The sequence below is a fragment of the Drosophila grimshawi genome, unplaced genomic scaffold, assembly GCF_018153295.1.
Source record: "Drosophila grimshawi isolate 15287-2541.00 unplaced genomic scaffold, ASM1815329v1 contig_706, whole genome shotgun sequence".
NCBI classification, from domain to species: domain Eukaryota; kingdom Metazoa; phylum Arthropoda; class Insecta; order Diptera; family Drosophilidae; genus Drosophila; species Drosophila grimshawi.
Window position 1 is genome coordinate 1 of NW_025063536.1, and position 5000 is coordinate 5000.

General features: G+C 35.2%; 1 non-coding gene across 1 annotated transcript; it reads right to left on the reverse strand.

Moving 5' to 3' along the window:
• Positions 1-780: 780 nt before the first annotated feature.
• LOC122322781 lies at positions 781-4738 on the reverse strand. The gene has a single exon (XR_006246847.1). It is a non-coding gene; the product is annotated as a large subunit ribosomal RNA (ribosomal RNA).
• Positions 4739-5000: the final 262 nt, after the last annotated feature.

The window sequence follows — 5000 nt, forward strand, 5'->3', positions numbered from 1 at the left end:
TAGAGTTGTTCCATACGTTATTACCCAACATTTATTTTACATGTTAAATTCTATTATATCACATTGTTTGTATCATATGTTATTATCTAACATGTAATTTATATGTTTCATGATATTATTTGACATTTTGTATTGGAAAACACTGAATTGAATTTCATAACAATTCCAAGTCTCATGAGTGTAAATTTTATTAATCGGTTTATTATTATTATGCAATATCAAATAAAATATAAACTTCTATTTCACACTAAATATAACATTTATGTTTAAGAGTGTAAATTTTTCATTCGCATATTACTGTTCTCCATTGATTGAATTATAATATATTTTTAATATGATTTCATATATTTATTTTTTTGTGTTTTCTACTATTGCCTTTCGCAGTTATCAATATATATATATATATATATATATATATATATATATATATACTCATATATATAATAAAATGTGTGTTCTTCTTTCTCTGTTTTGTTTAAAACAATTTAATTTCTTTATTCCTTTCAATAACAATTCAATTATTCTGAAAAGAATGTTATTTATAAAATAACATAAATTTTGTATTGCATCATCAAAAAGCTTTTTGTATATAACATTTTCTTAAGGTCCGGTCCACACATTATCAACTTACAAAGAAATATATAAAATATCATAAGTAAATTAACAAATATGGCACCTTTAAACAACTCATACAATATATATATATATATATGTTTTAGTTGGTGTTTAACAACCATAACACACATATTATATTTTATATTTGTTGTTTTATTAACATTTTCGAATCATCAAGCAAAGGATAAGCTTCAGTGGATCGCAGTATGGCAGCTGCTCAACCACTTACAACACCTTGCCTGTTACAAAAGTCGTTTACAATTGATTCTAGGCTTTGTCATTGTATTAAATAATGTTTAAATATGTAACTAGCACGGCATCAGGTGATCATAGATCCTCCCAATTTACTATGTTACAAATAACATTGGCATCACATCCATTGTCGTTTATAAAATAAATTATAAACTTTTAATGGTTTAGAAGCCATACAATGCAAATTGCCCCTTATTTATCATTGCAGTCCAGCACGGATACGACCTTAGAGGCGTTCAGGCATAATCCAACGGACGTAGCGTCATACCACTGTTCGCTCGAACAAGTATTGTGCCATTGGTCCGTACCTGCGGTTCCTCTCGTACTACGCAGGAATGCTGTCGCAACAACGTTTTGTCATTAGTAGGGTAAAACTAACCTGTCTCACGACGGTCTAAACCCAGCTCACGTTCCCTTGCATGGGTGAACAATCCAACGCTTGGTGAATTTTGCTTCACAATGATAGGAAGAGCCGACATCGAAGGATCAAAAAGCGACGTCGCTATGAACGCTTGGCCGCCACAAGCCAGTTATCCCTATGGTAACTTTTCTGACACCTCTTGTTAAAAACTCTTTAAACCAAAAGGATCGATAGGCCGAGCTTTTGCTGTCCCTGTGTGTACTGAACACCGAGATCAAGTCAGCATTTGCCCTTTTGCTCTATGTGTGGTTTCTGTCCGCACTGAGCTGGCCTTGGGACACCTCCGTTATTATTTGAGAGATGTACCGCCCCAGTCAAACTCCCTACCTGGCAATGTCCTTGAATTGGATCATACCTGAGTAATTGGAGTTATACCAAATTTTTAAATCAAAAATACATAAATGCATTTTCTTATTAAAGAATTTGTTTGCGATTATATAACAAACTCGTGATACTTTGATCAAGAAGCTTGCATCAAAACCCAATACCATAAGATATAATAAATACATCCGTATAATGGCTAGGAAATGATACACGTTCCATTTAATCAAGTAAGTAAGGAAACAATAAGAGTAGTGGTATTTCATTGTCGATACCAAACCGAAGTCTAATATCTCCCACTTATTCTACACCTCTTATGTCTCCTTACACTGCCAGATTAGAGTCAAGCTCAAAAGGGTCTTCTTTCCCCGCTAATTATTCCAAGCCCGTTCCCTTGGCTGTGGTTTCGCTAGATAGTAGATAGGGACAGTAGGAATCTCGTTAATCCATTCATGCGCGTCACTAATTAGATGACGAGGCATTTGGCTACCTTAAGAGAGTCATAGTTACTCCCGCCGTTGACCCGCGCTTACTTGAATTTCTTCACTTTGACATTCAGAGCACTGGGCAGAAATCACATTGTGTCAACACCCGCTAGGGCCATCACAATGCTTTGTTTTAATTAGACAGTCGGATTCCCCAAGTCCGTGCCAGTTCTGAATTGATTGTTAATTGATAATCGTTATAATTTAAAAGAACTAATCAGTTGCCCAATTAGTATTCTTAAAAATTTTAGCAAGAAAGTTCCACAATTGGCTACGTAACTAAACTATCCGGGGAACAAGAATCTACCATAAATGATAGAAACCCTATTTACCCAGAACGAGCACATAAACCATGTTATTGTTTCCCAATCAAGCCCGACTATCTCAATCTTCAGAGCCAATCCTTATCCCGAAGTTACGGATCTAATTTGCCGACTTCCCTTACCTACATTATTCTATCGACTAGAGACTCTTCACCTTGGAGACCAGCTGCGGATATTGGTACGGCCTGTTGAGAAGTTTGCGTATCCCCACCATAAATTTTCAAGGTCCGAGGAGAAAATATCGACACAACAGTATATGTCATGCTCTTCTAGCCCATCTACCATATCTCTCTGCGAAAGACTTCCATGGTAGTACGGCTATAAAACAGAAAAGAAAACTCTTCCGATACCTCTCGACGGCTTCTTTATGGTCGTTCCTGTTGCCAGGATGAGCACGAGGCCCATATTTAATAACAAACGGATACTCAACAGGTTACGGAATTGGAACCGTATTCCCTTTCGTTCAAAATTATTCAAGTGTATAAAAATCGGTATGATGCAAAATATATTTTGATTTTTCTATACTTGAAAATTTTCGGCTTTCGCCTTGAACTTAGGACCGACTAACTCGTGATCAACCACTGTTCACACGAAACCCTTCTCCACTTCAGTCCTCCAAGGTCTCATTCGATTATTTGCTACTACCACCAAGATCTGTACCAATGGCGGCTCCATGCAGGCTTACGCCAAACACTTCTATGCACACCATTGTACCTTCCTACTCACTAAAGTTTCAAAATTTATATTACAAGTAACATAAATCATCTACTTTAGCGGTAATGTATAGGTATACAACTTAAGCGCCATCCATTTTAAGGGCTAGTTGCTTCGGCAGGTGAGTTGTTACACACTCCTTAGCGGATTTCGACTTCCATGATCACCGTCCTGCTGTTTTAAGCAACCAACGCCTTTCATGGTTTCTGTATGAGTTGTTAATTTGGGCACCGTAACATTACGTTTGGTTCATCCCACAGCGCCAGTTCTGCTTACCAAAAGTGGCCCACTGGGCACATTATATCATAACCTTAAACTTCATATCAAGAAAGTTAAGGTTCTTACCCATTTAAAGTTTGAGAATAGGTTAAGATCGTTTCGACCCTAAGGCCTCTAATCATTCGCTTTACCAGATAAGATTATTTTATACAACAGTTAAATGCACCAGCTATCCTGAGGGAAACTTCGGAAGGAACCAGCTACTAGATGGTTCGATTGGTCTTTCGCCCCTATACTCAATTCTGACAATCGATTTGCACGTCAGAACTGTTTCGGTCTTCCATCAGGGTTTCCCCTGACTTCAACCTGATCAAGTATAGTTCACCATCTTTCGGGTCACAGCATATATGCTCAAGGTACGTTCCAGTTAGAGGTATAAATAATATAAATATCATTATACATAACTATATAGAGCGCCCCGGGATTGTGTTAATTAACTATAAATAGCTAAAAAACTAATCCCATTAATAGTCAAGTTAATTACGCTATTAGGTTTATATCCCAATAACTTGCACATATGTTAGACTCCTTGGTCCGTGTTTCAAGACGGGTCCCGAAGGTATCCTGAATCTTTCGCATTGTTAATCATACAAGTGCATATAATAAACACAAAAATCATTGAAAATTATGCCATTATATAATTCCGAAAAATTAACGCACTGTATTCATATAAATCTATCAGCACTTTATCAAATTTATGACATTTATATCATGTTATAATGCAAGCACTATAATTGAAATAATCAATAATTCACAATTTTTTGATAAATTAATTATGTTAATAGATTACAATGTCCTTATATGGAAAAAATGCACACTATTATTATAATATTAATTAAATATTACAATTCTAATGATGAATTTTCCATAACGGATATTCAGGTTCATCGGGCTTAACCTCTAAGCAGTTTCACGTACTATTTAACTCTCTATTCAGAGTTCTTTTCAACTTTCCCTCACGGTACTTGTTTACTATCGGTCTCATGGTTATATTTAGTTTTAGATGGAGTTTACCACCCACTTAGTGCTGCACTATCAAGCAACACGACTCTTTGGAAACATCATCTAGTAATCATTAACGTTATACGGGCCTGGCACCCTCTATGGGTAAATGGCCTCATTTAAGAAGGACTTAAATCGTTAATTTCTCATACTAGAATATTGATGTTCCTTACACTGCATCTCACATTTGCCATATAGACAAAGTGACTTAGTGCTGAACTGATTTCTTTTCGCTCGCCGCTACTAAGAAAATCCTTGTTAGTTTCTTTTCCTCCCCTAATTAATATGCTTAAATTCAGGGGGTAGTCCCATATGAGTTGAGGTTGTATAAAACAATTTTTATTGAATACTATGATATAATATTCAATATTATGAATACACTAATTCTTGAAGAATAATAATATTTACAACAGTTTTCTTATCGCATCAATAATAATCGAGACAATTCTAGATGAAAAAAAACTTTCATTTCATTTTTATGCTAGACATTTCTCGATATTATTTGAATTTGAAAAAGAAAATATATATCTTCAGTTTTCTCATACAAATTATACACAATGAGAGTTGGTATGTATATCCATATATAAA